Source organism: Phodopus roborovskii, unplaced genomic scaffold (assembly GCF_943737965.1).
Source record: "Phodopus roborovskii unplaced genomic scaffold, PHOROB, whole genome shotgun sequence".
Classification (NCBI taxonomy): domain Eukaryota; kingdom Metazoa; phylum Chordata; class Mammalia; order Rodentia; family Cricetidae; genus Phodopus; species Phodopus roborovskii.
The window spans coordinates 31,836-58,259 of NW_026125283.1; the positions used below are offsets into that span (position 1 = coordinate 31,836).

Consider the following 26,424-nt stretch of genomic DNA (forward strand, 5'->3'; position numbering starts at 1 on the left):
ACGGTTTCAAAACAAACCAAAAGATACTTTGTTTCAAACAAATAATATGACCACCCAAAAAAGAGGAAAATGGAAAAATTAACTCTGACATTGTATGAGACTATATTAACTCAAGTTAAAGACAATAACAATAAAAAACAATTACTATTTTTTTTTTAAACATAGGCTCACTGAGGCAGGTCTTGAACTCTGATCTCCTTGCCTCTCCATCCTAGAGTACTGAAATGACAGGAACACACAGTCTTCCAAACTTTTCCTCATAGTACATACTAGCTCGTGTGTTTACCAGAGTTGGATAATGAACTACCAATTTCCCACACACACACAGAGGGAAATTATAAGTAGAAAAGAATAAGATTAGAATGAACTCTGTACTGCAATTAGCTGGAATTGAAGGGCAGTATCAGAATGAGGTCACAGTTTGTACTTTATAGAGAAAACAGATATGTGTGTACACATACAAATGTGTTTTTTATCCTAAGAATGTCATCTGTCAAGTCACAGAAATGCAATCCCAGCAATAATGTCCTTATTGTACACTGAGAATCTAGGTTCTAGATACCATTAGTCACTGAAAGGAATAAGAGGCATGTTAGATAACTGAGTTTTCAAACCAGCCTGGAATATCTTTGTTGAGCCATAATGTAGACGTGCTCAAACAAAAATATATTATGTTGGGTTTTTTTTTTTTTTTTTTTTTTTTTTTTTTGTCTTGTGGTAACTGGGATTGAACCCAAGGCCTGTAACAATTTTTCACTCTACTACTGAGCTACATACACTATCCTTTTCACATTTTGAGAAAGACTTTCCTTACGTTGCCCAGGATAGCTTTGTAACTTGCAATCCTCTTGCCTTAACTCTTTAACTGAGTTTGCTCACAGCTTGGGAAATGGATCAGATTACCTCATTAAACCACCAATCCAAAGCATCACAATTGCCAAGAATGTGTAGTGGACAAGAAAAACCAAACAAACAAAAATATTTGAAACTAGGAAACAATTTTTCTACACAAACAAAATAAAATCTGGTTGTCAAACTTCAAAACAGACCATGACACTTCCCAGGTTTAAAATACTGTTTCTTACCATATTTAGATTAAAATCCAAGGATTTTACTGCTCTCCATAATATGGAATTTCTGCCATCATCATCCCCACAGGCTACTCAGGAAGTTAACACTGTCTTTTCTGACTTAACTGCTGCTCCTCTGTGCAGATTTCTCCACTGTTTGAATCATGGAGCAGAGTGAAACTTACTACTTTAAAAAGCAGCATATCTTGACTACTTTATCTAAAAGACTTTGTGTCCTCTCATACCACCTTCCTTCTCAATATCACACCAACTTTACCATATATACATTTTATATATGTTGCATTGTTTGTCTCTTCTACTATAAGATAACATCTACTAGGGTTACAACACTGTCTTTTTGGTTAATAAAATATCTTATCTGTTACATTTAGAAAACATCTGCTAAACAAAAAGCCTACAAGGAAACAAGTATCAGAATAAAAAAGGACTATCCTTGGGTCACCAACAATAATACAAGCTAAGTTGTCCATTTGGTAAACACAAACACAAACGCATCCTTTGAATCTTAACTCCAAGTTACTGTTTCTAAAATGCTTCTTCTTACCCCTCTGAGGAAGGGCAACTTCTCCCTTTTCATGAGCAACATCAAGACTGCATTCCATAAGAGCAACAAAAGTCCAAATAAACAAGCTGAGCAACAGACCTTTGGAGCTCAAGAATCTTTTATGTTAAAGGATATATGGAACAATCAAACAGTAAATATTTAAAGTATTACCTGAAAATCCATACTTGCTGTATAGCCCTAGGCTACAGATTGCCTCACTTAATTTTCATTGATTACACAGATTATGGACATTTAATCCTCCCAAGGACACTGTAAAACCAGCCAATATCTGCATCTTGTAGATAGGACACCTGTTGCTACTGGTGTTTAGTTAATTACCCAAGGCCTCACAGATAGTTTCACAACAGAGCCAGCGTTTAAATATCCATCTCCTCCAGAGCAGAGCCTGTGCAAGCATTGGGCATACTGCCTTCTTTGTATGGCAAATCAAGAGAGGCGACTGCCGCACACCTGCTGTGAATATATGCATGCTTGCTGGACATGTAAAGTACACTTTACTGGCATGACAGGGCCCGGTTTTGTCATTACTATGTTAGCAACAAATCCATTTCCTTTTCCCAAGTATGTTTTACCTTCTTTCTTACTCCATCCCCTACTTCAAAATTCACACTTATATAGAAACAAACATATGCCACTTACCATAACAAGAACTGAACGACTTTTCCCTTTGGCTCCACAAGGTCTCTAGTTCACAAATACTCAATATTGGATTCTTCCCTCTCCTAGAGGAAAAAGCAACAGTGTTAAACATAGCTGCAAAGCTTACAGATTTTTACAGCAAGCCATTTAAATACTGTTCCATCCACTTTCCAATCCTGAACATCATCCTTCAGCCAAATCTTGCTGCTTCTCACGTTTGCTTATAACTAGTTCCTCCTTCAAGAAGCAGTCCCTTTCTGATCTGCTCTACACAAACTAACAAGAATTCTTCTGAGAAATGGTAACTTCCCAACAAAACCGTAGGCCTTCTTTTCATCCTACTTCTTTTTCTTTGTATCACACTCAATTCCTTTTGTATCACAGGGTCTCATGTAGCTCAGGCTGACCTCAAGAATTGCGATTCTCCTTCCTGCCTCCACCTCCCAAACGCTGAGGTGACTAATAGATGCAGTACTGTTTCCATTCCTGAAATCAAGACTCATTCTTTGCACACTTAAAACTATAGGAATACGATACATGAATGCGAAGTACCATATAACCAAGGTCCCTAAAAATAACTGACTATGGAATGTTTTGAGCAAACAGATTCCACTGCAGCTTAACTAATCTCTGACCCCCCAAGACTGGGGAGGGGGGTTCCTCCCAACATCCCTGGTTCTCTGGACATTCAGGAAGGCTACAGACTGCCTCCACGTCCGGCTTCATTACTACCTCCAAGACAGTCCTACAGGCTCTCCTCCTAACTTTTCGTTGACGGTGCATCAGCCATCAGCGTCACTGCGCCCGGGCCCCGACCCTCGCTCATATCGCCAAAAGCCGCACTGCCGGGCCACAAGCTTACCCGGCCGCCCTAGGCGGCACTTCCGGTGAATTGGACCCTGGAGCCGCAGCTTCCGGGACAGCTCACTCTGCGGCGGCGGGTTCGGTCCCAGCGTCTGTCAGGTAGGAGGGTGAGGCCGAGAGGTCAGCTAGCCGTTTGCAAGACACCAACCAGGCGCACCCAGGCACTGGCGCCACAAAGCCAACACCGGGAGCTCTCGCCAGCTGGGACACGGCGGCGTAGCCCGCCTCCAGCACGTAACCATCCCATAGGGCTCCGCCAAGGCTCTGAGCCAATAGGCACCGAGCCTCCGGAATGAGGAGCCTGGGCGCGCCTGCGCACCGGCCCTTTTGGGCCAGCTGCGCCTGCTTTTAGCCCCCTGGAATGCAAGGCTAGAGAGCTGGGTTTTTCAGTGGTGCCCGCCGAACTGAAACCAAGTCCCGCATTGTTTTCTTTCCCGGCGGCTGTTCAAATCAGGAGCCAGGAGTAGCGTCCCAAGGATAGATGCTGCGAACCCAGACTTAAAAAACGGAGAAGTGCGTAATTCCAAGGCACCGCGGAGCTGTCATTCATGCAAGCCAAGGACAGAGAAGGATGAGAGGTTTTGAAACGCCAGCGGCGGCATGGCCTTGCTACGTGGAGATGAAAGACCCCCACTATGCTTATTGCCTGTTTAAATTGCTCTTGCTAATTTGCCAAGGTCAAACTATGAGAAAAGTACAGGAGGGAACCAGGTGCTGCTCTCATCCAACGCCAACCAGATATCTGTGGTCTGCAGCTTGGACTAAAGCAAGGTCAGCAAGACAGTGTCCAGTATGTTGAGATAGTCATAACTGAATTCTTTGTATTCTTTGTGCCCAACCCGAATAACCAACTGTCCTTGGTTAACTACAACTGCAACATTTAGATGAAACAATGAAATCCCTGTAACCATGCTTCTGCTTCTGTAAGCCTGCTTCTTGCCACCCCAACCCTATATAAACTGCCTGAGTTTTAACCTCAGCACGCTCAGTCCCCGAAAGACTGAAGCGTCCACAGGTACCTGTGTAAACAATAAACAACCTCTTGCACTTGCATCCAGTGGTCTGGTCTCGTCTCTTGGGGGCAAGGGCCTTCCCCCTGACAGGCTCCAAACTCTTGGGGTCTCTGGGGGTCTTTCATTGGAGGTTCCACCGAGATTGGAGACCCTTCCCCCTAGAGACTGACACTGACACCCCACCGGGAGGTAAGCTGGCCAGCGCTTAATTTCTGTTCTTTGTTGTCTTGTTCATATGTCTTTTACTTGTTGCTTGTTGCGCAGCGATCGGTAATCGGCTGAGGCTAGTCGAGTCTGTAGGCGGCTTGAGAAGGAGCTGACGAGCTCGGACTTCTACCCGCCACCCTGGGAGACGTCTCAGGGATCTGGGGTGCCCGATTTTTCGGGGCCCACACGAGTCCCAGGGATTCGTGGTTTTGGGGGGGCCAGGGGGCTTAAGATCCTCTGTGCCTCCAACTCAGTATCTGGTTTCGGTTTTACGGCCGAAAACGCGCAGCGTGTCCTTATGCCGGCTGTCTATGTGTTTTGTCTGTTCTGTTTATCTGTCTGATTCTTTATTTCGAAAAAAATATGAAACAATATTTAACCACCCCCTTAAGTTTATTTTAGATCATTGATGATGTACAGAGCCGAGCTCACAATCAGTTGGTTAAAGGAAAAAAAAACTGTGTTGGACTCCCCGGTAGCCAGCTGACTCCGAGATCAAAGGGAGCCAGCCACCGAAGGAACCTGCTGAGCCTTTCCCCTGCACCAGGCTGCTGGAAGGAGGCCAATTTCAATTTCAATACTGGTCTTTCTTGGCGTCCAACCTTTATAATTGAAAAATCTAACAACCCCTCCTTCTCCAAAGACCCTGTAGCTCTCTAACCTACTTGAATATGGCTTTTGCAGGTCCTCCTAACCTCGGGGGGGAAAAAAAAAATAACAACGCATCTTCCTGGGAGAAACCGTCTTAGAGGATGATAAAAAAGCCCACTCAGTTGCCAAATAAAATTGAGGAAATTTTTCCCCTAAATCGTCCCTGCTGGGACTTTAACACCTACGACTTTATAGCCAGTTACTCACAGCGGGTCTCCGCAGGCCTGGGACGCCGTCCCACGAATTTGGCTGAGGTAAGACAGATAACCCAGGGACCGGAGGAAACTCCGACTGCATTTTTGGAGAGGCTAAAGGAAGCCTACTGTATGTATACACCCTTTGATCCTGATAGTAACGAGCAAAGGGGCAATGTTTCTATGGCTTTCATTTGGCAGTCGGCTCCAGATATTAGGACTAAGTTGCAGAGATTAGATAATTTACAAGATTATAGCCTGCAGGATCTGATAAAGGAAGCAGAAAAGATCTTTAATAAGAAAAAAACACCTGAGGAAAAAAAAGAAAGACTTAGAAAGTTGCAGGAGGAAAGAGAGGACAAGTTTAAAAAGGAGCTAGAGGGAGAGAGAGAGGGGAAAAAAAAAAAAAAAGAGAGAAAAAAAGACAGAGAGAGAGACAGAGAGAGGGATCATAGGAACCGGAGAGAATTAAGCAAAATCCTGGCCACTGTAGCTCAGAATAATCATAGTGCAGGAAGTCAGAAAGAAAAAAAAAAAAAAAGGAGGCCCAGGGTAGATCGAGACCAGTGTGCCTACTGCAAAGAAAAAGGCCATTGGGTCAAAGATTGCCCTAAGAGACCTAAAAATCAGAGGCATGGGGACGGACCCCAAAGACCAACTCAGCTTCTAGCCCTAGATGAAGACTAGGGCAGTCGGGGCCAGGAGCCCCCCCCCCCTGAGCCCAGGCTAACCTTAAGAGTCGGGGGGCAGCCAGTCACCTTCTTGGTGGACACTGGAGCCCAACATTCAGTTCTCACTGAAACGAACGGGCCATTGAGTACCAAAACAGCTTGGGTACAAGGAGCCACCGGAAAAAAAACAATACCGATGGACCACGGAGAGAAAAGTTCATCTCGCATCAGGTAAAGTCTCACATTCCTTTTTGCATGTACCGGACTGTTCATATCCATTACTGGGTCGAGATCTACTGACTAAATTAAAAGCCCAGATCCATTTTGAAGGACCAGGAGCTAAAGTCTCTGGCCCACAAGGGGCTCCACTTCAAATATTAACTTTACAATTGGAAAATAAATATAGACTTTTTAAAAAGCCTCCTGAACAGCAGGAAGGAATGGACTTATGGTTAAAACAATACCCCCTGGCCTGGGCAGAAACAGGGGGCATGGGCTGGCCATACAACAGCCACCCCTAATAGTAACCCTGAACCCAGCCACCTTGTTACCGCTGCCAGAGGGACCAGTGTCCCATGACTGTCAGCAGATACTTGCAGAGATGCATGGAACACGGCCTGATCTGTCCGATCAGCCCTTGAAAGATGCAGACTACACCTGGTTCACGGACGGCAGCAGCTACTTGCTAAATGGTGAGAGACGGGCAGGGGCTGCAGTGACGAATGCCTCAGAGGTCATATGGGCCACTGCACTCCCCGGAGGCACCTCTGCTCAGCGAGCTGAACCCTTTGCTCTGACTCAGGCTCTCCAGATGGCAACAGGTAAGAAGCTTAATGTGTACACTGATAGCCGGTATGCCTTTGCCACTGCCCATGTCCATGGAAAAATTTATCGGAGAAGGGGCCTTTTAACATCAGAAGGCAAAGAAATCAAAAATAAAAATGAAATCTTAACATTATTAAAGGCCCTGTTCCTTCCTAAGAAATTGAGCATAATGCATTGCCCTGGACATCAAAAGGGGAAAGCCTGGAGGCAAAGGGAAATCGCCTGGCTGATGAAGCAGCCAAACAAGCAGCCTTAAGCCCCCAACTATTGACTATTAGCATATTGACTGAAAAGGAAACAGCTAAGACTCCAGATTGGGACTATGATGAAACGGATTTGGACATTGTTCAGAAACTAGGTGCAGATTATGACCCCAATCGGCAATGCTGGGTCTACCAAGGAAAGACTATACTGCCTATAAAAATGGCAAAAATGTTAATAGACCACCTCCATAAACTGACTCATCTAAGTGCCAAAAAGATGAAAACTTTGCTAGATAAACAAGAAATTGGAACTTACCTTCCCAATCGGAATTTATTACTGGAACAAGTAACTGCTAACTGTCTGGCCTGTGCCCAGATAAACCAAGGAAAAACCAAACTGAATTCTGGGACCCGGCTTTGTGGCCATAGGCCTGATGTCCATTGAGAAATAGACTTTACTGAAGTCAAACCTGGAATGTATGGTTATAAATATTTACTGGTTTTTATAGACACCTTTTCAGGATGGATGAAAGCATTTCCTACCAAACATGAGACTGCAAAAATGGTCACCAAGAAACTATTAAAAGAAATCTTTCCCAGATATGGGATGCCACAGGTAATAGAATCAGACAATGGGCCTGCCTTCATCTCCCAGGTAAGTCAGTTGGTGGCCAGGTTGCTGGGGATAAATTGGATACTACATTGTGCTTACAGACCCCAGAGTTTAGGACAGGTAAAAAAAAAATAAATAAAACCATTAAGGAGGCTTTATCCAAATTAACGCTTGAAACTGGCTTTAGGGACTGGGTACAACTCTATCTCTGGCTCTCTATTGGGCCAGAAACACTCCAGGCCCTCATGGCCTAACTCCCTTTGAAATACTATATGACAGTCCACCACCAGCTGTATCATTCTTTGATGCTGACATTTCTGATTTTGCAAACACCCCTTCCATACAGGTGCATCTATGAGCCTTACAGATAGTCCAAGAAGAGGTCTGGAAACCTCTGGCGCCGCATCCCGGGAGGAACAAAGAACCTCTTGTCAGCCCCACTCTTTCCAGATTGGCGATTCCTTCTGGGTTCGGAGACATCAGACTAAGAACTTAGAGCCCCACTGGAAGGGGCCCCTACACTGTGCTCCTGACAACTCCCACCGCCCTGAAAGTAGACAGGATTGCTGCCTGGATGCATTTTAAATAGACTGGTACTGTTCAAAAATACACACACACACACACACACACACACTTGTCAGTTGTTCAGGCCCTAGTTTTGACCCAGCAGTACCAGCAATTAAAACAAATGAAAACTGAAAAACCATGAATAAAGGGTTTTATTCATTTTATAGAAAAAGGGGGAATGAAAGACCCCCACTATGCTATTGCCTGTTTAAATTGCTCTTGCTAATTTGCCAAGGTCAAACTATGAGAAAAGTACAGGAGGGAACCAGGTGCTGCTCTCATCCAACGCCAACCAGATATCTGTGGTCTGCAGCTTGGACTAAAGCAAGGTCAGCAAGACAGTGTCCAGTATGTTGAGATAGTCATAACTGAATTCTTTGTATTCTTTGTGCCCAACCCGAATAACCAACTGTCCTTGGTTAACTACAACTGCAACATTTAGATGAAACAATGAAATCCCTGTAACCATGCTTCTGCTTCTGTAAGCCTGCTTCTTGCCACCCCAACCCTATATAAACTGCCTGAGTTTTAACCTCAGCACGCTCAGTCCCCCGAAAGACTGAAGCGTCCACAGGTACCTGTGTAAACAATAAACAACCTCTTGCACTTGCATCCAGTGGTCTGGTCTCGTCTCTTGGGGGCAAGGGCCTTCCCCCTGACAGGCTCCAAACTCTTGGGGTCTCTGGGGGTCTTTCAGAGAAAAGCAACGAAGAACTAATATATATATGCTCTTAACTTTACACAGTAAATATGCTCTTAACTTGAAAAAAAAAATGTATGTAGGCCGGTCAGATGGCTCATTGTGGGAAATGCGTGGAGAGTGCTTACTGCTCAAAGCTAGAGACCTTGAATTTGATCCTTGGAACCCATGTAAAAGGCGCAAAGAGAACCAACTCCACAAAAGCTGTCTGACACGCACACACATTAATAAATAACACGTTTATACTGACATACATATATGTATATAATAAAAACCCTCACGAGGGGAGATAAGTACCAGAATTCTCTGGTCTGGCGAAGGATTTGGATTGGCTGGTTACATTCTAGAGTTAGGAACTGAGAGTTCTGGATTCACTTATAACTGTTTTGGAATGTAGCTTGATGGTTTTAAACGAAATTTTCTAAGGCAAAAATATCCTATCACGGTCATTCTAACATTTAAATTTTTTATTAAATTTATTGATTGTATGAGTGTTTTGCCAGCATATATACACACAGCATGTATGTACCTTCGTGCCTGGTGCTCTCAGAGGCAATCAGATTCCCTAGAACTGGAATTATGTATTGTTTGTGAGCTGCCTTATGGGTTCTGGCTAGGGAAACAAAGCAGGGCAAGATCAAGGGACCTTTCCCGTTAAGCTATCTCTCTAGCCCTCATTCCAATATTTAAATATCTTTTATTAACATTTTTGAGTGTGATATATACCAAACATAGTTCTAGTCACTTCATGGAATGGGCTGTGTATGACTGTAGTGGGAGGAAATGTACACATGCAATTGCAGGGGGGAAGATATTCTAAGAAGAGACACTTGTGCCACTCCCTTCAGCTATGAGGCTATTGAGATAATGGACTCCAAATAAATGAGTCTTATGCTGGGAAAAAGAAAGGACTAGTGATGGGGGATGTCCTTCTGTATATATGTTTCCTTTATTGGCTGATAAATAAAATACTGATTGTCCAGTAATCAGGCAGGAAATATAGGCTGGGCTACCAGAGAGGAGAATTCTAGGAAGAGGACACAGAGAGGCTGCCAGGAGAGGATGTAGCTGAGGAAGGAGTAACAGGGCCAGACCCTTCTCCTGTCAGATAAGACCACGTGGAAATACTTAGATTAATAGAAATGGGTTAATAATTAAGAGAGAGCTAGCCAATAAGAAGCCTGAGCCATTGGCCAAAAAGTTTATAATTAATATGGGCTGATTGGCTGTGGAACCAGGAAGGAAAGAAACTCCAGTTACAGATTGGGGCCCTGGTGCCAGCCAGTGGAAAAGTTTGAGCAAGATTTCACACAGTTCTGACTATGATGATGAAGGGGGTTGCACCTTAGCCAGGACTGCTTACTTATGTTAATCTCATGCCCTTAAAAAACAACAACAAAAACAACCTGAACCTCATGTTAGGGTCCCCCAAAGATAGACTTGGAGGTGTCATTGAATGTCTTTACTAGTTCCTCTTCCCTATGTGTCCTCACTGAGAAAAATCTCCTTTTTCTGCTTTGCCTTGCTTGTCTTTTTGACATATTGAAGATAGGTGGCTGAGCCTTGCTTATCAGAGCCACTAAGGTCTATTTGTTTTCCTTTTTTGTTTTTTGTTTTTGTTTTTGTTTGTTGTTGTTGTTGGTTTGCTTGTTTCCACCTTTATGCTACACCTATCCTATTCAGCAACTGCAATTCTCTTGAATTTTTTTCTTTTATCTTCTAAAGCTCTTCTATCATCCAGAGCAGTATGTTTTCTTATAATAGGCATTAGGTTCTTTAATTTCTCTGAGAAGGAGTTTCTTCTATGATGACAGGGAATGATTGAACCAGATTTGGCATAGGGGTCTTTGAGAGGCCCCTCAGGCATTTCCCAACGGTAAAGGATTGCCTTGAATGTCTCTTGTTGACCTGCCTTTGCCACACCTTCTTCATAGAAGGGAGGGGCGTTTGGATTATAAAAAAGCATTGCTTCTAGAGACAACTTGTTTATAGTCCCTTCTAAGATGACTTTGTTTGCCACAATTAAAACATTTGACATTGCCGGTTTTCTTCAAACCTCTTGAAATCACCTCTCCCATCCATGCATCATCATCATCATGGTCTTGAGCTTCAATATTAATTGTATCTCAGATCCAATCCTCCAAATTTGCTGACTTTGCCTTTAAAGGCCTAATTATCATTTTGCATTGAGAATTAGCATTTTCAAAAGCCAGAGTTTCAATTATTATTTGTCTAGCTTCTGAATCTGGTACAATTCTAATTGCTGCTAATGCCAGTCTTTGTAAGAAATTTGTGAAGGCTCCCTTTTTGTAAATGATTCAATTTTCTTTCCTATTTCACCAGTTCTATCCCAAGCATTCAAAGCTGATGCATGGCATAAAGCCAAGAGGTGGCCATCATATAGACATTGCCTTTCCAAAGAAGCATAGTCTCCTTCTCCAATAATTTGATCTTAGAATATATCCATACCTTTGGCTTTAGTGCATTGTTCAATGGTCTTAGTCTCTTCTCTGAACCAGGTAATCTATTGTAATTGTGATCTAGGCTTTAAAACAGCTTTAATCAAGTCTATCTAGTCTATAGGGGAGAAGATTGTATCAGTTTAGTTTTGTTGGACTGCTATTGCTTCATATATACCCAAGGGTACAGCAAGAGCATTTTTTAAAAGAAACCATTTTTTCCAATGGTGATAGTCATAAAGGAAGAGGCTGTCATCGGTTTAACAGCTCAACAATGAGTAAGTGTAGTATGTAAAATCATTTCTTTAGAGAAACTCTTAGTTTTCAAGAAGCTCCTGTTGATTTTAGTTTGCAGAGCAAGGATGAGGGAAAGGGGCAAGAAAATAGTTCTTGCAAGCAGAATATAGAAAATCATAAAGAATGAACATTGACATGGGGGGGGGAAGAACAGGAAGTATGAGAACAAGAAAGATTACTATGGTGATGGGGCTAGTGGGTATATGCTAGATTGATCTTGTTAAATAGGGCTAGTTACTAAATCATCAAACCTTTGTGGAATAACTGAAGGCTCTAAATGTACAGCCAAGAGAAAGCCAGAATATGAAAAAAATTTCTCACAGGTCTTGGCCCACAACAAGGAAATAGGTCCCCAACCCTGCAACAAATGATTCCAGATGAACAGCCCTGTCTGGGTCACTCCTGGCAATGGACAGTCTGGGGACTTTCCAAGTCATTCTATGGTTTATCCCTTGAATAAGAACAGGTCATACCTGGGTGATCTCTCAAACATGAGATCATACTTTGTAATCAATCACCTTGTGCCTCATGCATGTATGCTGATTTGCAGCTTGTCTCTATAAAAAGGAGCCTGAACCTTTTGGGGTGTGTGCAGCTTTCCCAGAGATTGCTGACACCCAAGTACAGTCCTTCAATAAACACCTCTTGCTTGTTGCATCTCCTGGTTTTGATGTTTGTGTCGTAGGGCTCTCCCATCGGCCCATCAGGACCCCGGAATTAGGGTCCAACACTGCCACATATGAGTAAGAAGGATGCTCACATTTCTAAGGGACTAGCTATTGTTGGTGTATAATATTTATTTTGGGAAAAATTATTTAGAAAAATATGGAATTTAATAGGTATAGACTAAGGAATTATTTTGAAATACTTTGGATATTAAGAATATCATTGTAAGAAATAACAAAGAATCTTAAAAATTCAGCCAAAAGAAATTGGGATGTGACTCAGTATTAGAGTACTTTCCCACAATACTCAAGACAATGGCTTTAGCCAGATGTTGGTGGCACATGCCTTTAATAATCCCAGCACTCGGGAGGCAGAGGCAATCCAGTCTCTGTGAGTGTGAGTCCAGCCTGGTCTACAGAGCTAGTTCCAGGACAGTCTCCAAAGCTACACAGAAACCCTGTCTCAAAAAAAAAAAAAAGAAAAAACTTTGATCCTTAGCAGCAAAATTAGAGAAAAAAAAATCAATTTAGTTTTCTTTTTTCATTTCTAACTATGTAAACATGTGTAGATATGTCTGTGTGGGAGTATGTGCATATATGAGTGCAGGTGCTTCTAGAATCTAGAAGAGGGCATCAGATCCCTGAAAGCTGGGGTAATGAGCTACCTGATGTAGATGCTGGGAACCAAACTGCTGCACTAGAGCAGCAGACCATTTTAACTGCTGAGTTATCTCCTCAGTCCTAATTATTGCATTTTCTTTATCTCAAAGGCTTATTCCTAATTATAAGTCTTCATAGTACATCAAAAACACTTACGTTTTCTCATAATAATGTAGAGTTGAACTGTTTTGTAGAGTGAGTGTGAACAGTACATTGATAAATCAGCAATATTAAGTCATGTTGTATTGCCTTCTTGAATGTTCAGAGGCAATCTCAAGGTCTTGCCCCACCACAGAACTACAGCTTAGGGTTCTAGGGCATCGTTAAAAGGCCAACATTGTGGGAGGCTGGTAAGCAAGCCACAGGCTTGGCTGTAGAACAGGAAGTCAAGCCACACCAACTGCAAGCACCAAGCGGAGAAAACTGGAGGTAAGCTGAGTCTATGGAGTCTCCAAGATGACCCAGGACACTTTAGTAAAGCTGCACTGATTCTGCAGACAGCTCCACCAACTTCGACCCAAGTCTTCAAAGTAGCTGAGCCTACGGTGGGACATTTGTCACCACAGAGAGATTGTCTGGCATTACCCTGGTCAGCCCAATAGAGAGCTATGGGAGCTTGCTTCTGGATAGGTCTTACAGGAAATATTCACTATTTTCTATTTGTTTTCCACCTCACCCCACCCTGGGCTCTGGAAGGCCTCACACGCAGGGAAACCATAGTGCAGGATTATTGCGGTAAATAAGGGTCAGGATAAACAAATAGGCCGAATAGATGTTTATTCAGGGAGAAATAACTTACAACCAAGACAGATGAACACCAGGAAATTCAACCCGATCCTCTCCTGTCCGAGTCACGCCAGAAAGAGAGCGCCTTCCTGGCCCCCTCCGACCTCCTTCCTCAGGTCACCTCCGCCCATCGCTCCACCCCCCAATGGGCGTGGTCAGTGCTACAGAAGGACTACCTCACTACAATTCCCCTTTTAGTCTAAAGAAAAGATTTAGGCTTAATACAAAACTATATACAAAACAGTGAATAACAAGTGTGCTCTAAGAAAAGGAAAATCGAGAACAAAATGACCTACATATCTAGTCCTAGGGTGAGGGGCATAATGGAGTTTACAATAGAGTTGTCCTAAGCTGGAAAACGTAAGTCTAGTACCTAATATATCTAACTAGGAAGAGAGAATAATAGTTGTGATAGTTTAATCTTCAACCTCATCAAGACCTGAGAAGGAAAATAACAATACTAGAGTAGACAGGAAATGCGGATGGACAACTTCCAAAACGGTGCAGCAAGGACAGAAACAGCAAGCCACCTGAACAGTCACCCTAGGTCTCACAGCGACGTTGGTACACCCAGATTTGGCTAAGGCCAAGAGAACTTGACAGACCACAACAACAGCAGGGAAATAGAATGGCTGTCTTACCCTGACTTGGCAAGGTCAAGCAGTCTTCTATATTTGTCTCCTGCAAGCACATAGGACTGCATGTCCAAATCAGTGGTCAAGGTGGGGGCTATTCTATGCCCAACAGGCCATTAGCTGAGGCGAGATTGAACTCCAGCAGGAGCAACAACAGTGTCCAACATATTTTCGGGAAAATGCACGGTGCTGTCAGGAGCAACAGTGTCTCATGTCAATGGAGTACTAATATTAAAACATTTAAATGCCATGTTCTGCATGTCTATGAAGGATTGAAGATTAAGCATCTATATCTGACTAATCTCATAGGTACAGGAAATGTGAGTGAAGATAATCTATAATACTCGGGAACTTAGCTAAAAAGACTGATTAAAACTTTCCTGAGTAAAGCAGGAACAAATACTTAAACAATATAACTATTTACATATACCTACATGTAAATCCCTAAAAATAGAGGTAGAGTATAAGTGTCAAGACAAGAGGTAGAACTATAAAGGGCAGCAAGATAAATATCCCAAATTGTATCAATATACAAAATGTCTTGAACACAAGAAAAGTATACATACATAGAATATGGTAAAAAATAATGTGCATAAATATTATAAGTGGAAACATTTAACACAATATAACAAAATATAAACTTAATTTTACATAGCTTACCACATAGGAATGCATAACAATGTAAGCTGTAAAATACTATCTCATTCAAACTCAAATTCTCAAGGAAATAGGCTAATCTACTTATATCCCATCTAAACCATACCTTTACCCACCATTCCCTATTCCTGTCTAAAAGATAAACCAGTGTAAGCATCACCCAATCCCAAATAACTAAAACCAACCCAAAGACGATGACTATTATCCCAAATTTCCAAGGGTAGGGAAAGGGGGCGTAGTCATATTAAGATTACTTCCTGCTGAAATGGGACGATGATTGCTCCAATGGATCCTGTAGGAAGAAAATTTTTAGCAACCAAATTTCTCAACAGAACTGGCTGTGACATATGTAGTTAGTCACTGTGTGGCAGAAAATTCTTGACTGTAGTTCTATTTGAAACTGGCCAGGGTGTAATAAAAAGGTGCACCATTACAGCTAGCTAGTCATGAGTTGTCTAGAGCAAAACAGTCTCAAACCGGTTTTAGGGTGATGTTTGTAGTTCCGATGCATCAGGTTGAGTCAAGTGGAAATGATGATGTGGGGGCCCCATCTTCTTTCCGGAAAGTTCAAAGACTGCTGTTAGGAATCGTTATTATTCCTTGTGGAAAAGTTACACATCAATATTAAAGTAAAATTTTCAAGTTTTAAGGTATGCATTAGGGAAAGACAACAATAAGCATTAAAAGTATGTGAGAAAATTAGGATTTCAGAGAGAAAATTGCATAAGATATGAGTCCCCAGATTTTGTTTCTTCTGCCTTACACCAATTGGCTTCTTGATTTAAGGCAGAAACCATGAATTTAATCTTAACAACATGCTTGAATTTAGAGAAGGAAAGCCAAATCCAACTCCAAAGCCAGCATTGGTTTACAAAATTTGGGACTTCAGGAATACTAGATAATAGAGAGAAATAGATTGCTCGCTGCGCCATCTTCAATATTCTGAATCTTTCTTTCTATATTTTCTATGCTTTGAATTCTATCATTTTCAATGTTTCGAATCTTTGTCTCTATGCTTTGAATTCCATCATTTTCAATGTTTTGAATCCTTGTCTCTATGCTTTGAATTCTATCATTTTCAATGTTTGAATCTTTGTCTCTATGCTTTGAATTCCATCATTTTCAATGTTTTGAATCCTTGTCTCTATGCTTTGAATTCTATCATTTTCAATGTTTCGAATCTTTGTCTCTATGCTTTGAATTCCATCATTTTCAATGTTTTGAATCCTTGTCTCTATGCTTTGAATTCTATCATTTTCAATGTTTCGAATCTTTGTTACTAAGTCTCCCATGGTTTGTACAAGTTCCTTATTGTTTGCTGTAATCTCAAACCATTTCTTTAAGAATATCATGTTAATGATGAAACCCATTGCTATTACAAAATAAAAGTATATATTGGTCCAGTCATAAGTTTCTTCTGCTAAAATCCCTTCTACATATGAAGTAAAATAATTCCTAAAGTTCTGCATAGTAAAATTATCTGCCATAGTTATAGAACAATTTATCTCAGATTTTATATCAGCTTAAATTGCAAAGGATGTTACAATTACCTTAGGTGTAATTCTGCTGTCCTGGAACTTTGATGCTTTTAGTTGTATATCTCCGCTCCTACGCCTGGAGGTGTGTCATCAAATAGCGCCTAGCCGCCCAGGCTCGTCTGATCCCGGTTCCTGTAAAAAGTTCTTAACAAACTATGGCAAGCAGAATTTTGTTAAAAGGGGACTTTTGGAGTTACTTGTAACACAAGACGAAACGCGTGCAAGCCGGGCGGGTGCCGCCGGGTGGGTGCCGCCAGGCGGGTGCCGCCGGGCGGGTGCCGCCGAGAGGCTCTGCGCGAATGCAAAGTCCCGTGCGGAAATGGGCAAAAAATGTTAAGCGGTAAGTGCCTTCTCAGGTCTGCTTTAGCGGCAAAGATCTCCTTTGCAGTAAGGAAGAGGCAAATGTCCCAAAGCTGTGGTGAGTCCACCTGGTTAAACCCTGCCCGTTGGGGAAGGTGGGGGGAGGGGGGCGGCTTCTGCCGCCTGGGGGCAAAACCCAGGTAAATTCCGCTTCTGACACCAGATATTGCGGTAAATAAGGGTCAGGATAAACAAATAGGCCGAATAGATGTTTATTCAGGGAGAAATAACTTACAACCAAGACAGATGAACACCAGGAAATTCAACCCGATCCTCTCCTGTCCGAGTCACGCCAGAAAGAGAGCGCCTTCCTGGCCCCCTCCGACCTCCTTCCTCAGGTCACCTCCGCCCATCGCTCCACCCCCCAATGGGCGTGGTCAGTGCTACAGAAGGACTACCTCACTACACAGGATGCCTAGTCTCTGCTCCTACTTTCCTCTCACTTCTGTTGTTGTGAGTCTTGCCACCCAACCTTCACAGTGCCACGTTGGGACAGTGCCTATTAACAAATATTTAAAGAATGAACAGCTCCCACCAAGCTGATCGTTCTCTGAAGTATTTGGGAGACAGGTGTGCAGGACAGAATATGAAAAGTTGCAGTTCCAACCATGTTGTCTTGGATATTCTCCTGATAATGTCACACAATGATATTAGAGTGTGGTCTCTTGTGGGGTTTTGCTTGTTTGTTTGATTGTTTTGTTTTTTTCTTTTCAAAATCTATTACCCAAAAGTTGATAACGGATTTTTTTTGGAATATAAAACCATTTATTGACCACCATTATTTATTCACCATTATTTACAATAAAATAAATATACAGTTGGATGACATTCTGATACTACAAATTTACTTTTCTAGATCATTGAACCAGAACCCAAATACTGAAAAGAATGATCCTACTAGAAAGGAATGAGTCAGGGTAAAGAAAAAGCATGCAAGTCATTAATTTATATTGCCAAATTTTGTTCAATTATGTCAGCATGTCTGAAATTGTCAACATCATCTCTAAGTATGATTTTATCTCTACAGCAAACAGATATTCCATGAATCATAACCTTTTAGAAGATTTCAACTTTCCATGAAAGAATGGTTCACTAGAGGAACCTTTACATGCCTATTTAAGTCTTTTTTAGAGACAGGTATTCTCTGTGTAGTCCAGACTGACTTAGCCTGAATCAGAGATCCATCTGCCTTCAGAGTTCTGGGACTAAAGGCATGTACAACCCCACCCAGCTTAGTCCTGTTATTAAATCATGCTACAACTTTGTCTAATTCTATTTTCCAAAAGGGGAGTTTGCAATGACAAAAATTTGTACTACAGAAACTACTGTATGTGGTTATGCACAAATTCTGATGTGCTTGTTGTAAAACTATCCAATCAATTAGAGACTCTACTTATAATCTAAAAGGTTATGGTTTCAGGAAAATGTTCACAATAATGGAAACTTATCAACATGTTTTCATCTACAATTTTTGTTTTTGAGTATTAAAAACAAGAAAAAAAAACAGAAAAACAGTTACATAAGTGTTTATACATACACAAAAATACAAAGAAAAAAACCAGAATGGTCCTTCTGTGTCTCATTAAAAGTAAGCTCTAGTTGACTACTGACCATAAGCTCTCCCCAGCATTTAAGAAAAGCTGTCTTCAAAGCAGAGAAAATACAACATGGTATCAAATATTCTATTGTGAAAGGAAGCAACTACAGAAAGCTTTTATCTGCTCAAAAGAATCAGTTCTTTTTGATGCAGTACAAAAACCAAAACTATCCCAACTACTATCAATACTCTCAAAACCAACACATCAAACTCTTTTCATTGGAACACTATTTTTCAACACGAGTAATTGAAATGTAAGATCCAGATTGTATGTGTTACATATGAACACATCTAAAAATGCAAACAATTATTGCACCTCATCTTATGGACAAGAATGCCAAGTCAGCCTCTCCTCATAAAAGACAAGGACAATAAGAGGAAACTTCATATTTGCTTACTTTGGCAGCACCAAGTCTGCTCATCTGAGTCCTTCCATTTCATGAGAATCATTGATTCTGCACTGCTGTCTGTGGCACTGATTATTCCTTCAGAATCAAGCCTCTGGAAAAACCCCTTGTTTGTCAGCGGCATCTCTCCTCTTCGATGTGCTATGAGCAGATTCAGATAAAGATTTCCTGTTTTGTACCATCTTTTTCTTCACCAGCTTTTTGAGAATTAAGAAATGCTTCAATTCATTCTGGACAACCTAAATTTTCTTTTGGTTCCAAGCATTATTGATATCTGTGAACCCTTCCACTTGAAATACTCCACCTTCCCATTGTCCTCAGGTTCTCTTCAACTCTTTTACTCTTTCTATTCTGTTTCTTTGCCATTTTCTTGCAATATTGTTTCATTGGAATCCCCTCTTTCTTCTTTCTTTCTTTCTTTCTTTCTTTCTTTCTTTCTTTTTTAATCAAAGACATGAAGAGTACATGGATCAGATGATACTCCAAGCCTTGGATTCTTCAGTCTCTCAGCTAAGTACCTCAGCTCAGTCACATCTGAAGGGAGGGCTCAGTAAGGATCTTGTTGACATCATTTCTTGAAACTTATTTCTTTTTCATGAGTCTATATATCGTTATTCTGATCTTATTGATACAAAGCCAGACAAGAAACAAATCAGGAACTAGCTCTGTAGACAAGGCTGGCAGAGAACTCAGAGATTCACCTGTCTCTGCCTCCTGAGAGCTGGTCCATTTGCTTTTTAAACCATCAAATACACCCCAGGGTGCTGATCTAAAGAAAGGTAAACCCCTTGAGGGATTTACCAGAGAAGAGGCCATGGAAACCTAGGGTTATAACAGGACACCAGGCCATAGAATGCCCCCAGACCTTACCACTACAGACTCCACGATGGAAGTAATACTCAGCTGTAAACCTCAGTACATAGGAAGCACCACCTGCCAAAAGTTAACACAAAGACTTAATCTATCCAAATCCATAGTTCTGGGACAGTCTTTAAATGCACTAACTTTGCTTTTTGGTTTTTGCAGCTCTGCTTCTGGCTAACTGTTTTCGGTAACAGAATTATGTCAACCTAGTACATGGTTTTTTCTTAAAAGCTCACTCTGAGAAAGACCCAGTGCTACACTGGGATCAGGACACCCGGTGTAGACACCGGCCAGCTAATAAAGACTTTCAATGAGCTTAAGCCCATGTGTGGGGTAGTAGTCTTCTCTGCTGAGTACCCCACAACAATGACTAGGAAGGAAGAACTGGATATAGCTGGCATTCACCCTTCTCCCCATTCTAGATCACTGACTGCTCTGTGCTTTAGCGAATCACTCCACAAGGCTTTGGCTTTAAACACGATGTATTGACTGTGGTACTGCAGATGAAATCCAGAGAATAACATATGCCAGGTCAGCTGCCCTGGGTGGTCACTCCATCTTTATCTGGTATGCCTGGCTTCTCTGTCAGGAGGATTGAGATCTTGGCTAATCCTCTTTTCAGATTTAAATCACCACATGGAGCCGGTTCCTTTTCACTCAGAAATAACTCGACCAAAGAAGCCAGTTGCCTTAATTTTTCCCACACTGCTCACTATCGAAATGCTTGTTACAATCAGGTCAGCGACACCGGCCTCGTTCGGGGCTTTTCCCACACCCAGGAATTTACTACAAGGCTTCACTGTCTGCGATCTGGACCTCCTGAAGTCCGAATCTGAGGTTTCTACAGTCTCCCCGATGGAGAATCCCAGACAGGAATCCGAAGTTCCCTTTTAAGATGCGATTTAACAAGCAGTTTAGTAGTACCGAGACAACTCAACGGAAATGGAGTACTTATTTTGGAATGTTAACTTCCTGTACAGGTAGTCAGACAGAACGGATTTGTGCTAACACATGCCAGTGGGACCAGAATATCTATTTATGACATCGCGAACAGGGAGGGACAGGTGTCAACTCTTCTCCCTTCTCCCAAAGAAAGTAACTGTCCCGCTAAAATGTCCTAACCAAGCTCGCTGTGTTCAAGAGCCCCACCTCCGCAGAATCTCAGTAGTTTTTGAGAAACTGGAAGAAGAGGACCCGAGAGGCAATGCAGGGGCTTTCGGGGTGAAGCTTTCATGGGTTATATAACCAGAGAAAGTTTGTAAGGTCCTTGTCGGCTGCGGCACGCTGCAGGTTTCCTAACGGTGGACTTACTGGATCAACAGCGGGGACGGCGTTGAAATGAAGACCCCGCACACAGGGCCCTGGGACCCGCGGTAAAGCCGTTTGAGTTTAGAGTGGTGCAGTGGCTTGTGACGTTCTCGGAGCTGTGCGTCACGCGTCGCGCTCTTTCGAAGCCGCCTGTGTTTGTGTCTCCTTCTGTGGTTGTTGCCTTAGCAAGGCTACCAGATGGGGAACCGGAGCTCTGCGGGTCGGTCCCTCGTGAACAGGGTCAACAGACTCCTTGCACCAGAGGGGGTGGAAGAACAAACGACTGGGAAGGTGGAGGCTGATGCCCTGCATTGGCGTCCTCGATTAGAGGCTCCGAGGTCGCGGGCGACTTCGTTGTCACAGATATTTCGTGTCACGGAAGCTCGTGGTTGCGGCGACCAGGGGCTGTCTCAGATGTCAGGATGAGCACCGTCGCAGCCTCCGGATCAGAGGACCCCAGGGCATCAGTTCCTACAGGGGTCAGCGCCGGCTGCATCCAGGACTGAGAGAGTCGCCTCGTGTTTGTTCCATGTGTCGCCGAGGATCTGCAGACTCTCAGACTGAAACGGCCAGGGTCAATGTTTTTTGGGCCACCTGAAAATCCTCATTTCAGAATCTCAAGTTTTCCACTCCTCCGAGACTTCCTTAAAGGAGGACGCAATGAGCCCAGGAGCCCTTCCCCGATTCCAGTCGCCGAGGACAGGACAGCCGGCTCTGGCCTCTTCGTGCCCCCGCTGAGACAGCTATGAACGGCCAGGAAGAGCAGGCGCCCCCCCCCCCAAACTCCTGGAGCAGTGCCGACGGTAAATCCAAGTTTGAGCTGAGCAGAGTTTGGCCTCACAGAGACCTAAGACAAACGAGACTACTCCGTCCTATGAGGAGCTGGGGCGCGCTGGTCCTGGACTCACTCATCACACAGGACTCTCAGGTCCTCGACAGTGGCCAGAGTGCAAAGCCCGGCCGGCCGCGAACTAACGGATCTTCTGGGCACGAACTCCCGGCCGCTGGAGCGCAGGCTTCTGCAAGACTGGGGCGATGCGTTAGCAGCTCAGCAGAGACCCGTGACCCGGCGGAGGAACCCCCGACAGCATTATACAAATATTTTTGACGAATTGATTCGGTAAAACTGGGAAGGCTATCAAATGTCACTTGGAGGCAACAGGCAGAACAGCGCAGGAGGCGAACTCAGTGAGAATAGAGGGAGCCTGGCAGCCTGGGTGGCCACTGAGCGAGTGGACTGGGCTGTCCAGGGCCAGTCTGTCCGGTCAGGAATCATTGCATCGTGGCATTACTTGCCCTCGTACAAAATTGTCTTCTGTTCACAGAAACTTTCAACTTACAGCAACGCGTGTTTTTGTCTTCTTGTTTTTTACGTTGCCAGCTTAAAAAGTACAATTTAAAAAAGGGGGGGGGTCCCTAAACACAAAGCAAACAAATAAACAAACAAACAAAACCAAAGTCTCAATTGGCAGTTGTTTTCTTTCCTAACTGTAGAGGTCGTCTGTAGAATACTACTTAGCTGGGAGGTTAGTTCAGTTGGTTAGACTGTGGTGTTAATAACACCAATGTCCTGTGTTTTATCTTCCTGCGGTCCAAGTAAAGCTTCAGTTTTAGAAGAAAGTCTGCAATTGAGATCTCCCGGAAGCTAATTAAACAACCCCCTTAAAGAGCACTCAGCTCAACCTGCTCTCTAGTCTTCCCTTCTGCAGCTGGAGGGAGGGCGACTTGTTCTCAGCAAGCATATGGGGCTTGTCTATGGTGCGAGAAAACTGGGTCGGCAAGCAGTGGAATGTGATGTTTACATTCTTTTCATTGTTCAACCTTAGACTATTGTGAGGGTCAAGGCTGTTTTCAGAAAACCTTAAAACTTAAACACACACGTTGGAAATCTATTGACAATTGCTAATCTTCAGGATTACCTTCCTGTAGAAAAGAAGCAGCAACCATGGCCTGGATTGGCCGGTTAGCTCAGCTGGTTAGAGCGTGGTGCTAATAACGCCAAGGTCGCGGGTTCGATCCCCGTACGGGCCAAGCTAATGATTTCGTCTTTTTGTTCAACAAAAACACTTTTAAAGAACTGCAACTTTTTTTGACCCATGTCCTCTAGCTGTGTATTGTTTCTGTGGTTTTAAGTGTCCTGAGAGCACAGATGGAGGGAGTCGTGTTCTAGAAGAATCCAATCTGAAGCAGAGGAAAACAACAGGATACCAGTGCGTTTCTCCACCTCACAATTCTTTCAGCATGCCTTCTCTCCAGCCATACTGACTCTTCACCACCTGACTTCCTGCGTGGAACTCCTGCTTGTTTCCTGCCTCCTGCTGATCTAGAGACACTGACCGAGGAAGGTAGGCTTCAGAACCCCAAGCCATTCATCAATGTCCAACAGCTTAGTCAGGTCCGAAGATCTCTGGCAGAGATCTTTCCTGACAGTATCCTCAGTCTGAGCTTTGTCCCTCCCGCACTCCCAGGGAGCCTGGCAGAGATCTGTGCTGTGATATTTACAGTGACCTTTTGGTGAACCTTCCCCATTCCATCATAAAGGAAGTGTCAAGATGAGAGTAATGCAACAATGCAGGAGTACTCAGATCGTTTTCCAAACTTTAGTTATAGACGTGAGTACAATTTTGGATTTACAACAGGACAAAGCCGCTGAGCCATATTCCAGACATTACGTATTTTGAAAGTTCTATATACATGATCTCCAAAGATCATCCGATTCTGTAGGGAGACATGTTTCCCCAGAAACACAAAAGTTGGAGGATGTGGGCATCGATCCCACTACCTCTCGCATGCTAAGCGAGCGCTCTACCATTTGAGCTAATCCCCCAGGCCGTCATGGTTCCGTTTTCTTATACCTCTTTGTGTGCCCACCGAATTTACTGGCCTTCACAAAAGAATTTGCTGTCTGGTCTGTTGGGCCATGGAAAGTACGCCAGTCAAGGTCTAAAATATCCACGTCGAAATGCTTAAGTGCTAACTCCTGAGACGTTTATGGAGTGAGCTAGGAATCTTAAAATAGGGAAAGTGATACCTTAACTTGTTCCTGCCCGGTTTCGAACCAGGGTCCTCTCGCGTGTTAGGCGAGCATGATAACCACTACACTACGGAAAACCAGGACAAACAGTCTCTTCAATAGATTCTGGAAAGATATACTGATCTTGCTTCTCAAACGGTTTGATGATGGCATTCATTGTATTTGCAGTATGACTCAGCTAAATCAAAGTAACTAAGGTGTCTCCCCCTTCATCCCAAGCCTTTGGTGACCCCACAGTACTCTGTGTCATCTAAACAAATCAGTTTCCACAGGGTAAGTGAAATCCTGGGGAATTTGTCCCTCGGTGGCTGCTTCACCTCACTTAACGTCATGCCTCGGCTTCTTTGGTTTCGAGGGACAAGTGACACTGCCGCTATATAATATTAACCCTCCCGCGAATAATCCTCGGAATTTTCCATCCGTGATGTGAAGTAGTCTCTTCCAAGGGATCCGTTTCTGTGAACAAGCAAATATCTCAGAATTCCTTCATTCCACTAATGTAACCACGTGTCCATTAGAGGGATGGCTCTGTGGATCTATTTTCAATTTCTAAAGGGATTGTCATGCTGGAGAGACATGCCGCCTCATCAGCAATTTAAACTCCAGTACTCGGGCATCTGCCGCCCTCTTTTGGCTACATGGGACACATGCAAATACCCATACACACATAAATTATACTCTTTCCTTGGATGCTCTCAGACTTCCCTTCATGTCAACCAGGAATACACAGAAACCCCTTTTCCCAGGAACTCCCAGAGGCCATACTGGGCTGAATATTGAGGCCCCGACTCCCTACTCCATCCTGGGGACTTTGCCTCTTGGTGGGGACCAGAGTCTTCTTAGGTCTTTTCCACTACCCCTGTGAACATTTTCTCATAGCCCATCTCTCTTCCCATGTGTCACCTTCCCTCCTGCAGAAGCCTTCTATACTAAGAACCTACTGCTACCACACTTGCCTAGGATCCAGAGTGGGCAACAGCAACCAAAGAACAAAAAAATCTACCCATTAGGGACCCGATAACATATACCCCAAGAAGCATCTCGAGTATCATATCTCCATTGCCTACATGGACAGACAAGACAACATGTCTCCTGGAGAAGCCAGTAAACCTCACTGGAACAGGTTTTAGAAATGCAATAAAGTTGAAGCATCAGATGTTGTGGACTGCATGGTGATTGGCCACCGCTGCTTCTTGACACAGTTCCAGCATTAGACATTGCAGACCACACTTCTCCAGTAAAAGTTTTTACTTTAGTTTTCAACGATTCTCACTCTGTTATGGGAGTTTCTTATGCCTCTTTCTTTAGGAAAAAATTTGGTGCCTAGATGAAAATGATTACAACAACAGATTCTTTAAGCAAAATATTCTTTGGAAAAACCCACCACCACCATGGAACCATATAGCATAATGACTCTGCACACAGGAATCTGTGCTGTGTCCCCCTGAATACATCAAGAACAAGAAATTTAGAGATTTACAATTGGTACAACTGACCCCAAGGATGAAGTGTACAATCCAGCTCCAGAGCCTGCGGCCATTAAGGGCAAGAGTTCATTTAATAAGTGTAGAGGACTCAGAATGGTAAAGTTTACGAAAAAGAGTAAGACACCAGGACCTACCTTTTGGGGAGTTTATGGGGGAATCAGGTCCATATAAAAGACTAAGACACGAAGGGAAGAAATAAGGCACAGCTCAGTGCTTACACTGCATCATGCCCCAAAATGGGTAAAAATTGTTCCTAAGTATAGTAGAGTGTCTTGTGCCCAAAAGAAGTTCTTTTCCCAAGGTCAGGCATTTGGATAAGGGCTTCCATTTGCTCGGGCCTTGAGGAAAGTTACTTCTTGCTAAAAGCAGTCATTCTCTTTACCTCTGGCAGGAGGAATTTGTGACCATTTCATGAGAATAAGAAGGCTCCTGGTACAGGCAGAGAACAACAGGCATTTGGAAACTTGCTGGATTGCTTTTGTCTCAGGAAAAAGGCTGTAATAAAGTTAATGGTGGGCTTCATCCCTGAATCAACAAGTCTGCTTTCGATCTTGCCTATAGTCAAACTTTTGTGCAGTTACAGAGTAGAAAAGGTGTAGCCTTTTTTTTTTTTTTCCAATAAAGTAGCATCCATCCTGACTCTCAGATCTGTCAGTCTGTTTCTTCTCTTTGCTGAATCCACAACTCCTCTTTGAGACCTTGTCAGGGCCAGGCAATGTGTGGAACAGTACCTGAATAGGGGAGTGGGAATTAAAGAAAAAAAAGTGAGGAGAGAGAGAGAGAGAGAGGAGAGAGAGAGAGAAGATATTGGCTACATTCAAGAGGGCTCTCAGGAAATACAGCAGCCGTGTGGAATTTATTTCTCAT

The 26,424-nt window shown here is 43.1% G+C and overlaps 3 non-coding genes and 1 pseudogene across 3 annotated transcripts; 1 reads left to right on the forward strand and 3 right to left on the reverse strand.

Annotated features, from left to right (window-relative positions):
• Positions 1-18,764: 18,764 nt before the first annotated feature.
• Positions 18,765-19,230, reverse strand: LOC127233817 (chromobox protein homolog 3-like; annotated as a pseudogene).
• Positions 19,231-22,993: 3,763 nt separating this feature from the next.
• Positions 22,994-23,067, forward strand: Trnai-aau (transfer RNA isoleucine (anticodon AAU)). Its single transcript has one exon. It is a non-coding gene; the product is annotated as a tRNA-Ile (tRNA).
• Positions 23,068-23,790: 723 nt separating this feature from the next.
• On the reverse strand, positions 23,791-23,863 carry Trnaa-agc (transfer RNA alanine (anticodon AGC)). Its single transcript has one exon. It is a non-coding gene; the product is annotated as a tRNA-Ala (tRNA).
• A 211-nt stretch (positions 23,864-24,074) lies between these two features.
• Positions 24,075-24,148, reverse strand: Trnav-aac (transfer RNA valine (anticodon AAC)). The gene has a single exon. It is a non-coding gene; the product is annotated as a tRNA-Val (tRNA).
• Positions 24,149-26,424: the final 2,276 nt, after the last annotated feature.